Source organism: Triticum dicoccoides, chromosome 6A (assembly GCF_002162155.2).
Source record: "Triticum dicoccoides isolate Atlit2015 ecotype Zavitan chromosome 6A, WEW_v2.0, whole genome shotgun sequence".
NCBI classification, from domain to species: domain Eukaryota; kingdom Viridiplantae; phylum Streptophyta; class Magnoliopsida; order Poales; family Poaceae; genus Triticum; species Triticum dicoccoides.
The window spans coordinates 534,516,535-534,529,832 of NC_041390.1; positions in this window are offsets into that span (position 1 = coordinate 534,516,535).

Below are 13,298 nucleotides of genomic sequence, written 5' to 3' on the forward strand. Positions count from 1 at the left end.
GAATATGCTGGCAATGTAACACATAGAGAGTAATGGAATGAAACAGCTATACTATATGCATATTTGGCTGGTGGAAAGCTCTATGGTTACAGTTTTGCGTAAAGCCAATTTTTCCCTACTTGAAAGGAATAAATTTATTTAATTATCATGGTAGTTGTTAAACATTGAGAATGGTTGACGGCATTCTCAATCCCAATTAAGCATCATCATTAAACATAACCCAACAAAATTAATTTAGAGTAACATGTTGGGATTCACATGATAATCCAAGTACTAGATACTCAAGATGTCCATAACCGGGGACACGGCTAACCATGATTAGTTTATTACACTCTGCAGAGGTTTGCGCACTTTTCCCCACAAGACTCGGTCGCCTCCGTTTGGTTTCTCGCACTACATGGTGTTTGAGAAGACGGATGACCGAGACATAGTCTTTCAGAAGCACTAGCACCTTACGATCGGGTAGACCGTACCACCTACATCCCCTAAATCTGCTAGTCTACCACTGTAAGAGTTCGCACAACTTAGTCAACTATGCTAGAGCCCATAATAGCTTGTGGCTACACACGGAAGTTTCTAGTATGAATAGTCTCATGATCCCTTTGGGCCTGGGTGGCGGTCCAAAAGAAAACAAGCAAGTCCTGGAATACCCAGGTGCCTCAATCCACCCAGATGTGTGTTTAAGTTGCCACCTTAGATAAACCATTAATTAACAAAACTCACATCTGTCATGGATATCACTCACCCAATCCACGTCTACTAGCATAGCATGGCATAATAAGCAAACGTAGAAGTAACTCCCAAGGTTTGATAATACATGGGTAATAGGTACTACCTCAACTACTTCCCATCCCACAATTTAATTAGATTCTAATCATGCAATGTGTGAGGATTGATCTAATGCAAGAAAACTGGGTAGTAGAAAAGGTATGATCAAAGTGTTACTTGCCTTGCTGATGATCCGAGAAACCTAACGATTCGAAGTAACAGGCGGCGCACTCCGGGTATTCTATCGCAAACAAACAAACAAGCATACAATAAGTACTCATCTAATGCACGGGTAAACTCAAATAAGAGATCTAACCAGAAGGTTCAACTTAAGAACTCCGGTTGGCAAAAAGAATCAAATCGAACGAAGCAACGAAAGTCAAACGGCGAAAGAAAACAACTTTGTTCTAGTAATCTGGATCTAAGGCAAATTTTACAGTAGCAAAATCTTGTTTAAGTTGGTTAAACGGATAGAGGGTTTCGAGATGAAACTCTAGGCGCTTGAATCGCCTGATTCCGATAAACGAGCGAAAAATTATACTAAAACGAAAATCGAATCAGGAATCGCGATCAGAAAAATCACGGATTTAAACCGAGAAAAAGAAAAATGACGAACGCTCGCTAGAACAAACGAACGGACGAACGCTCCCTAATTAAATAAACCGGAAAAACCGATCTATTTAAAAAAACCGAAACTAAAAAAAACCGACGGAAAAACCGATCTATTTTAAAAAAAACGATGGCACGGAAGTCGAGGCGGCGGCGAACCTCGGCGGCGGCGGCGCGGGGCGACGGCGGCGGGCAGCGGCGGCGGGCAGCGGCGGCGGTGCATGGGGCGGGCGGCGGCGGCGGCGCGGGGCGGGAGCGGCGGCGACGCGTGGGGCGGCGCGGGGCGGCTAGGGTTTCTCCCGGGGGGCTGGGCCGACTTTTAAAGCCTGCCGGGCCAGAGTCCCGGATGGACACGGCCCGGTTAGGTCGGTTCACTTTTTTTAAAAATTATTTCGCTCAGAAGAAAAATAAAAAGAAATACTAAACGGACTCCAAAAATTCCAAAATAAATTTTCACGGGCTTCTAAAATCAAGCCGCACAAGGTGAACATTTATTTGGGACCTAAGTGCAATTTTGAAAAAAATGCACATTTTTCCTAAATTCAAATAAAACACGGAAAAACTCCGAAATAAAATCTTATTTGATTTTATTATTAAATCCTCAATATTTCTTTATTTTGGGAAAGTCATTTTATTCCCTCTCTCATATTTTAGTAATAGAAATAATTGTTGATAAAATAAATAAAATCAAATGATCCTATTCTCAAAATTTGAGAAAACTCAAATATGAAAATAACAAAATCCCCAATTCTCTCCGTGGGTCATTGAGTTGCGTAGAATTTCTAGGATCAACCAAAATGCAAAATAAAAATATGATATGCATTGATGATCTAATGTATAACATTCCAAATTGAAAATTTGGGATGTTACAAACCTACCCCCCTTAAGATGAATCTCGCCCTCGAGATTCGGGTTGGCTAGAAAATAGGTGAGGGTGGTCCTTGAGTAAATCTTCCTCTCGTTCCCAGGTGGCTTCATCCTCTGTGTGGTGGCTCCACTGAACTTTGCAAAACTTGATAACCTTGCTGCGAGTGACTCGGCTGGCAAACTCGAGAATCTTAATTGGTTTCTCCTCGTAGGTCAAATCGTTATCCAACTGGATTGTTTCCAATGGCACTATATCTCTCAACAGTATGTCAGCCATCTCCGCGTGACACTTCTTTAACTGAGAAACATGGAACACATTATGAACTCCTGACAATCCTTCGGGCAGTTCCAACTTGTAGGCCACTTCTCCCATACGTTCCAAAACTCGATATGGTCCTACAAATCGTGGTGCTAACTTCCCTTTAACTCCGAAACGCTTTGTTCCCCAAAGTGGAGATACTCGAAGATAAGCTCTATCTCCGACTTCGTAAACTATCTCCTTGCATTTAGAATCTGCATAACTCTTCTGTCTGGACTGGGCTACCTTGAGCCTATGAATCAACTTCACCTTCTGTTCAAACTCTTTAATCAAGTCAGGTCCAAACAACTGGCGGTCTCCAACTTCGTCCCATGACAACAGTGTCCTGCACCTCCTTCCGTATAAGGCTTCGAAAGGGGCCATCTTTAAACTGGTTTGATAAATGTTGTTGTAAGAGAACTCTGCATATGGCAAATTATCGCCCCAACTTGATCCATAATCTAGCGCACAAGCTCTCGGCATATCCTCCAAGATCTGATTGACTCTCTCGGTCTGTCCATCTGTCTATGGATGAAAAGCTGTACTGAATTCTAGCCTGGTTCCCAAGGTTTCGTGCAACTGCTTCCAGAACTTTGAGGTAAACTGGGTTCCTCTATCTGATACGATACTCCTTGGAACTCCATGCAGACATACGATCCTGGTCATGTATATCTTTGCCAACTTAGCACTGGTATAGGTGGTCTTTACTGTGATGAAATGAGCTACTTTCGTCAATCGATCGACTACAACCCAAATCGAGTCATAGCCTGAACGAGTCCTGGGTAATCCCATGATAAAATCCATGCCTAACTTATCCCACTTCCATTCGGGTATCGGCAATGGTTGTAACAATCCCGCTGGCTTCTGATGCTCTGCCTTTACTCTCTGACATACATCACAAACTGCTACATACTCTGCAGTATCCTTCTTCATTCCGGTCCACCAGAAAATATCCTTCAAATCCAAATACATCTTGGTATTTCCTGGGTGAATCGAATACGGTGAGTCGTGTGCCTCTTGCAAAATCAACTTCCTGATCTCCGGGTCATTGGGCACGTAAACGCGATCTTCAAACCATAGGGTGTCGTGCTCATCCTCACGAAATCCTTTAGCTTTTCCTTTGCTCAGTTTCTCCTTTATAGCGGCAATCTCTTTGTCAGTTTTCTGAGCTTCTCTGATTCTATCCATCAAAGTTGACTGAATATCCAATGCTGCTACATAGCATCTCGGAACTATTTCCACACATAGTTCACGAAGATTTTCTGCTAACTTCTTGGGTATTTCTCCCGTCATTAACGTATTGACATGGCTCTTACGGCTTAATGCGTCAGCTACTACATTAGCCTTTCCGGGGTGATAATGCAATTTCATATCATAATCCTTGATAAGCTCCAACCATCTCCTTTGTCTGAGATTCAACTCCTTCTGTGTGAAAATGTACTTCAAACTCTTATGATCCATGTACACCTCACAATGATTTCCAATGAGGAAATTTCTCCATGTTTTCAATGCATGCACTATGGCTGCTAACTCCAAATCATGCGTGGCATAATTCAACTCATGAGGCTTCAGTTGTCTTGAGGCATATGAAACAACTCTCCCTTCCTGCATAAGCACTGCTCCAAGTCTTCGACGTGAAGCGTCGCAATACACCTCATAATCTTTGGTCTGGTCTGGCAAAATCAATACTGGTGAGGTAACTAAGCGTTTCTTCAACTCCTGGAAACTAGCCTCACATTCCTCTATCCATATGAACTTGGTATCTTTCTTTAACAACTCCGTCATAGGCTTCGCAATCTTTGAGAAATTCTCAATAAATCTCCGGTAGTATCCTGCGAGTCCAAGAAAACTCCGGATCTCTCCAGCTGTTGGTGGGGCTTCCCACTTGGTCACGGTTTCAACTTTAGCGGGGTCTACTGCTATTCCTTCTCCAGATATAACATGTCCGAGGAATCCTACTTCCTTCAACCAAAACTCACATTTGCTGAACTTGGCATATAATTGATGTTCTCTGAGCTTTCCAAGTACCAAACGCAAATGCTCCTTATGCTCCTCTTCATTCTTCGAGTAAACCAGGATATCATCAATGAAGACTACGACAGACTTATCCAAGAACTCCATAAACACTTTGTTCATCATGTTCATAAAATAGGCAGGTACGTTAGTCAGACCAAATGACATAACGGTATACTCATACAGCCCATACCTGGTGGTAAAAGCTGTCTTCGGAATATCCTGTTCTCGAATCTTCAACTGGCGGTATCCTGATCGCAGATCGATCTTGGAAAATACCTTAGCTCCTTGCAATCGATCAAACAGATCATTGATCATTGGTAGTGGGTACTTGTTGTTCTTGATCGTTACTTCATTCAATCCTCGATAATCTACAACCATCCTTAACGATCCATCTTTCTTCTCCACCAGAAGTACCGGCGATCCCCAAGGCAAAGAGCTTGGGCGAATATATATCCCTTATCCAGTAACTCCTTAATCTGCTTCTTAATTTCCACCAAATCCTTTGCTGGCATCCTATATGGTCTCTTTGATATTGGTCCTGTGCCTGGCAATAGCTCAATCAAAAACTCAATATCTCTATCCGGTGGCATGCCTAGCAGCTCCTCTGGAAATACATCAGGGAAATCCCTTACCACTGGTACTTCCTCCTGCACAACTCATGTTAGGCAATTTACTTGAGTCCTCTTTGGCACATGTCGGGATGCATACTTGATCCTTCTCCCTTCTGGGGTGGTAAGCAAAATTGACTTACTAGCACATTCAATATTCCCTTCATACTTTGATAACCAATCCATGCCTAATATCACATCCAATCCTTGAGATTCCAATACTATTAGGTCTGAGGGAAAAACATAGTTACCCATCCTTAATGGTAACTGATCACACCATAGACTAGCCACATACTCTGCTCCAGGCGAGGTTACTAACATGGGTGACCTAAGGGCTTGGGTTGGTAGGTTATACTTATCCACAAATCCCCTTGAGATGTATGAATGCGATGCACCAGTATCAAAAAGAACGAGTGCAGTAAATGACTTAACCAAAAACTTACCTATTACTGCATCGGGCTGAGCTTCAACCTCCTCCACGCTAACGTGGTTCACCTGTCCCCTATTGAAAGGGTTCGGCTTCTTTCCAGAACTTCCATTGCCATTTTGGCCTTCAGGACATTCATTGGCATAATGTCCGGTCTTCCGACACTTAAAACAAGTGACTTGGCTCAGGTCCTTCTTGGCTGGGGTTGAGGGGTTGGTGCAGTTCTGGCCGTTGCTTCCTCCATTGCCATTTCCATTCTTGGTGCCATTGTGATTGTGCGAGCTACCTCCTCCATGGGTATGCTGAAAATGTCCTCCCGGTCTAGGGGTAAAACGTGGCTTCTGCTGAGCTCCTGAAGTGTACTTTCCTTGTCCATACTTCCTCTTGCGATTCTCAATTTGCTGATGCTTGCCTTCAATTATAAGAGCACGATCTACCAACTCCTGGTAGTTGTTGAAGGTGGCTACCATCAACTGCATGCTCAACTCATCATTCAGTCCTTCCAGAAACTTCTCCTGCTTAGCTGCATCCGTAGCGACGTCATCTGGTGCATAACGTGCTAACTTACTAAATTCCTCCACGTACTGGCCAATTGTCCGTCCTCCTTGGCGCAAGTTGCGAAACTCACGCTTCTTCATGGCCATAGCTCCTGCTGAAATGTGTGCAGTACGAAAAGCCTGCTGAAACTGGTCCCATGTGACAGTGTCAACTGGGAAAGTGGCTGTGAAATTCTCCCACCATGATGCTGCGGGTCCTTCTAGCCGATGTGCGGCAAACTTCACCTTTTCCGCATCTGTGCATCCTGCTGTGGTCAACTCCCTAGCTGTCTTGCGGAGCCAAACATCTGCTACTATCGGCTCGGTGCTACTGGAAAACACCGGCGGATTCAGCCTAAGAAAACGGGCTAAGTGGTCAACAGGTGGTGGTGGTGGTGGGTTGTTGGTGTTATTCCCTTGATTCTGATTTTGGACTAGCAACTGCATCAATGTGTTCTGTTGCTGGATCAACTGGGTGAGCTCCGGTGGAAAGGCAAATCCGGGGTCACGTCTCGGAGGCATCTGAGGGTTTAGAAAAGATGAGATATAAGAATAGAGGGGGTCTAAAGAGAAAACACTACCCATATGCAGATGAGGCAAAAGCAAACAATTCACTTCAATCAAACAAGGGCATACAATCGGTCTAACTATCACAAAAGTGCTCGGACTACTATATTTACATGGTGGACTACTACTACTGATGAGGTGGTCTACTAGAAATATTCTTCAGTTGCAGACTCCATGATATCTGCTCCAGCTTCATCAACATAGTCATCATCGCTACTATCTGGTTCCGAGTCGGTGCCGTCGATGATGATGTAGTCTTCCGGGCTAATCTCCTGGGGTTCTTCGTCTTCATCTACTGGTGTAGGGCCTCCCATAAATATTCCAATCTTCTTGATTAGGTCGTCATACTTCTCCACCAATACTTCAATTTCTTCTTCATAATCTTCACGCGTAGCCTTGAGTTCTTCCTCCAGTTCCTTGATTCTAGTCTTAGCCTTCTTCAGATCTATCATGTTGGCGCACATCTGGTTCTCCTGTCGTCGCATGTGCCGGTTTAACTCCTGGATAAAAGCTGCAATTGATCTATCCTTCCTGGTGCTGATCATCTCCCAGTGCTCATCTCGGCGCCCACAAATTTGGTAGATAGTATCCTTGAGATCCTTGCGGTAGACTTCTCCAATGCATCCCATGGCGATGTGAGCTGCCATGCTCTTCCCTAGACTCCAAGTTGGTGCATCAAAAGAAAACTCTATGGGCTCGGTGACTGGCAAGAACGTCCTTCCTAGAACTTGAACTTGAATCATCCAGCGCTCTTCTTCGGGTAAAGTGGCGTTGTAGGTTCCCGTGAAGCATGGTACTCCTATGTTCAGGTATCTAGTGACTTCCTTCAAGTGTCGTCCAAAGGGTGTATCTTCATCCGGCTGCGTGAACTTGTTCCTTGCATCTGCCATCCTAAAGATTAGAAAAGATGAGAGGTCAGAAGAGAAGAGAGTGAAAAGTGATCTGGGTCTTTTAGATTAGTGGTCGTGTCCTATAGTTAGCGTGTGCTCTGATACCATCTCTGTAGCGACCAGACTTCAAACGGTCTGATCTCTGTGCTCCGGTGTCATCCCTGGATCAGTAATGCTGACACCACACAGTACTCAGAGGATTTATAGCAGAGTAGCAATCACACACTTATTACATCGAGTGTCTCCATAGAGAACTTATTACAATAAATATGGCTTAAGGCCATCTAATAACGATAACAGCGAAAGGCTTGGAAGATAAGTGAGTCCATCAACTCCAACGGCATCACTGAGTATAGAACCACGACCTAAAAACTCCTTAATCGTCATCTGAAAAGTCTGCAACATTAATGTTGCAGCGCAAAACGGGTCAGCACATGGAATATGCTGGCAATGTAACACATAGAGAGTAATGGATTGAAACAGCTATACTATATGCATATTTGGCTGGTGGAAAGCTCTATGGTTACAATTTTGCTTAAAGCCAATTTTTCCCTACTTCAAAGGAATAAATTTATTTAACTATCATGGTAGTTGTTAAACATTGAGAATGGTTGACATCATTCTCAATCCCAATTAAGCATCATCATTATGAAACATAACCCAACAAAATTAATTTAGAGTAACATGTTGGGATTCACATGATAATCCAAGTACTAGATAATCAAGATGTCCATAACCGGGGACACAGCTAACCATGATTAGTTTATTACACTCTGCAGAGGTTTGCGAACTTTTCCCCACAAGACTTGAGCGCCTCCGTTTGGTTTCTCGCACTACATGGTGTTTGAGAAGACGGATGACCGAGACATAGTCTTTCAGAAGCGCTAGCACCTTACGATCGGGTAGACCGTACCACCTACATCCCCTACATCTGCTAGTCTACCACTGTAAGAGTTCGCACAACTTAGTCAACTATGCTAGAGCCCATAATAGCTTGTGGCTGCACACGGAAGTTACTAGTATGAATAGTCTCACGAACCCTTTGGGCCTAGGTGGCGGTCCAAAAGAAAACAAGAAAGTCCTGGAATACCCAGGTGCCTCAATCCACCCAGATGTGTGTTTAAGTTGCCACCTTAGATAAACCATTAATTAACAAAACTCACATCTGTCATGGATATCACTCACCCAATCCACGTCTACTAGCATAGCATGGCATAATAAGCAAACGTAGAAGTAACTCCCAAGGTTCGATAATACACAGGTAATAGGTACTACCTCAACTACTTCCCATCCCACAATTTAATTAGATCCTAATCATGCAATGTGTGAGGATTGATCTAATGCAAGAAAATTGGGTAGTAGAAAAGGTATGATCAAAGTGTTACTTGCCTTGCTGATGATCCGAAAAACCTAACGATTCGAAGTAACAGGCGGCGCACTCCGGGTATTCTATCGCAAACAAACAAACAAGCATACAATAAGTACTCATCTAATGCACGGGTAAAACTCAAATAAGAGATCTAACCAGAAGGTTCAACTTAAGAACTCCGGTTGGCAAAAAGAATCAAATCGAACGAAGCAAAGAAAGTCAAACGGCGAAAGAAAACAACTTCATTCTAGTAATCTGGATCTAAGGCAAATTTTACAGTAGCAAAATCTTGTTTAAGTTGGTTAAACGGATAGAGGGTTTGGAGACGAAACTCTAGGCGCTTGAATCGCCTGATTCCGATAAACGAGCGAAAAATTATACTAAAACGAAAATCGGATCAGGAATCGCGATCAGAAAAATCGCGGATTTAATCCGACAAAAAAAGGACGAACGCTCGCTAGAACGAACGAATGGACGAACGCTCCCTAATTAAATAAACCGGAAAAACTGATCTATTTAAAAGAACCGAAACTAAAAAAACGATGGAAAAACCGATCTATTTTTTTAAAAAAACCGATGGCACAGAAGTCGAGGCGGCGGCGAACCTCGGCGGCGGCGGCGGCGGAGCGGGGCGGGAGCGGCGGCGGCGTATGGGGCGGCGTGGGGCGGCTAGGGATTCTCCCGTGGGGGGGGGGGGCTGGGCCGGCTTTTAAAGCCTGCCGGGCCAGAGTCCCGGACGGACACGGCCCGGTTAGGTCGGTTCACTTTTTTTTAATTATTTCGCTCGGAAGAAAAATAAAAGGAAATACTAAACGGACTCCAAAAATTCCAAAATAAATTTTCTCGGGCTTCTAAAATCAAGCCGCATAATGTGAACATTTATTTGGGACCTAAATGCAATTCTAAAAAATGCACATTTTTCCTAAATTCAAATAAAACACCGAAAAACTCCGGAATAAAATCTTATTTGATTTTATTATTAAATCCTCAATATTTCTTTATTTTGGGAAAGTCATTTTATTCCATCTCTCATATTTTTGTAATAGAAATAATTGATGATAAAATAAATAAAATCAAATGATCCTATTCTCAAAATTTGAGAAAACTCAAATATGAAAATAACGAAATACCCAACTCTCTCCGTGGGTCATTGAGTTGCGTAGAATTTCTAGGATCAACCAAAATGCAAAATAAAAATATGATATGCATTGATGATCTAATGTATAACATTCCAAATTGAAAATTTGGGATGTTACACTACAACGCGAGCTATTGATCTACAACATAATTTGCAAATACTACCAGGACTAAGTTCATGATAAATTAAGTTCAATTAATAATATTACTTAAGAACTCCCTCTTAGATAGACATCCCTCAAGTCATCTAAATGATCACGTGTTCCATATCAACTAAACCATGTCCTATCATCATGTGAGATGGAGTAGTTTTCAATGGTGAACATCTCTATATTGATCATATCTACTATATGATTCACGTTCGACCTTTCGATCTCAGTGTTCCGAGGCATGTCTGTACATGCTAGGCTCGTCGAGTTTAACCCGAGTATTCCGCATGTGCAAAACTGTCTTGCACCCGTTGTATGTGAACGTAGAGCTTATCACACCCGATCATCACGTGGTGTCTCGGCATGACGAACTGTCGCAATGGTGCATACTTAGGGAGAACACTTATACCTTGAAATTTTAGTGAGGGATCATCTTATAATGCTACCGCCGTACTAAGCAAAATAAGATGCATAAAAGATAAACATCACACACAATCAAAATATGTGACATGATATGGCCATGATCATCTTATGCCTTTGATCTCCATCTCCAAAGCACCGTCATGATTTCCATCGTCACTGGCTTGGCACCTTGATCTCCATTGTAGTGTCGTTGTCATATCACCAACTATTGCTTCTACAACTATCACTAACGCATAGTGATAAAGTAAAGCAATTACATGTCGAGTGCATTTCATACAATAAAGAGACAACCATAAGGCTCATGCCAGTTGCCGATAACATTTACAAAATATGATCATCTCATGAAATAACATATATCACATCATGTATTGACCATATCACATCACAACATGCCCTGCAAAAACAAGTTAGATGTCCTCTACTTTGTTGTTGCAAGTTTTACGTGGCTGCTACGGGCTTCTAGCAAGAACCGTTCTTACCTACGCATCAAAACCACAACGGTGATTTATCAAGTTTCCTATTTTAACCTTCAACAAGGACCAGCCGCAGTCAAATTCGATTCAACTAAAGTTGGAGAAATAGGCACCCGGTAGCCACCTTTATGCAAAACTAGTTGCATGTCTGTCAGTGGAACCGGTCTCATGAACGTGGTGTTGGAAATATGCCCTAGAGGCAATAATAAAGTGTTTATTATTATATTTCCTTGTTCATGAAAATTGTCTATTGTTCATGCTATAATTGTATTAATCGGAAACCGTAATACATGTGTGAATACATAGACCACAACATGTCCCTAGTAAGCCTCTAGTTGACTAGCCCATTGATCAATAGATGGTTGTGGTTTCCTAATTGGATGTCATTGATAACGGCATCATCACTAGGAGAGTGATATAAATTGCAATTGCCTCAATGACTGAGATTAGAGTTTGTTGGTTCTTAATGAAGATTATGATTCATACTTGAAATTGTGATTGAATTGTTACTTTAGCATAAGAGATCATATGACAATATATATATATATATATATATATATATATATATATATATATGTTGTTGTTCTAAGAATGATCATGATGCCCTCATGCCCATATTTTATTTTTATCGACACCTCTATCTCCAAACATGTGGACATATTTTTCGATTTCGGCTTTTGCTTGAGGACAAGCGAGGTCTAAGCTTGGGGGAGTTGATACATCCATTTTGCATCATGCTTTTATATCGATATTTATTGCATTATGGGATGTTATTACACATTATATCACAATACTTATGCCTATTCTCTCTTATCTTACAATGTTTGGAGATAGAGGAAGGCATTGGGGAGTAATAAGTAGATGATGGGTTGCTAGAGTGACAGAAGCGTAAACCCTAGTTTATGCGTTTCTTCATAAGGGGCTGATTTGGATCCATATGTTTCCTGCTATGGTTAGGTTTACCTTAATACTTTTGTTGTAGTTGCGGATGCTTGCAATAGAGGTAAATCATAAGTGGGATGCTTGTCCAAGCACCGGTCCACCCACATATCATATTATCAAAGTACCAAACACGAATCTTATGAACGTGATGAAAACTAGCTTGACGATATTCCCATGTGTCCTCGAGAGCGCTTTTCTCTACATAAGAGTTTGTCCAGGCTTGTCCTTTGCTACAGAAAGGATTGGGCCACCTTGCTGCACTTTATTTACTTTTTTTACTTGTTGCTCGTTAAAAATTATCTTATCACAAAACTATCTGTTAGCACTTATTTCAGTACTTGCAGAGAATACCTTGCTGGAAACCACTTATCATTTCCTTCTGCTCCTCATTGGGTTCGACACTCTTACTTATCGAAAGGACTATGATATATCCCCTATACTTGTGGATCATCAGGCTGCTACGGGCTTAGCAAGAACCGTTCTTACGTACGGCATAAAAAACAAAACGTGGTATAGTGATTTCTTTTTGATCTTCAGAAAGAACCATGTTCATTGAATCCGATTCAACTAAAGTTGGAGAAACTGACACCTGCCAGCCACCTATGTGCAAAGGATGTCGATAGAACCAGTCTCATGAACACGGTCATGGAATGTCGGTCCGGGCCGCTTCATCCAACAATACTGCCGAATCAAGAAACAACTAGTGACGGCACGCAATATGTATATACCCACACCCACAACTCCTTTGTGTTCTACTCGTGCATATAACATCTACGCATAGACCTGGCTCAGATGCCACTGTTGGGGAATGTAGTATTTCAAAAAAATTCCTACGATCATGCAAGATCTATCTAGAAGAGGCATAGAAATGAGCGGGGAGAGTGTGTCCACGTACCCTCGTAGATCGAAAGCGGAAGCGTTAAGTAACATGGTTGATGTAGTCGAACGTCTTCACGGTCCAACCGACCAAGTACCGAATGAACGGCACCTCCGCGATCTGCACACGTTCAGCTCGGTGACGTCCCTCGAACTTCAGATCGAGCTGAGGCCGAGGGAAAGTTTCATCAGCACGACGACGTGTTGACGGTGATGATGAAGTTACCGACGCAGGGCTTCGCCTAAGCACTACGACAATATGACCGAGGTGGAAATCTCTGGAGGGGGCACCGCACACGGCTAAGAAATCAACTTGTGTGTCTATGGGGTGCCCCCTCCCCTG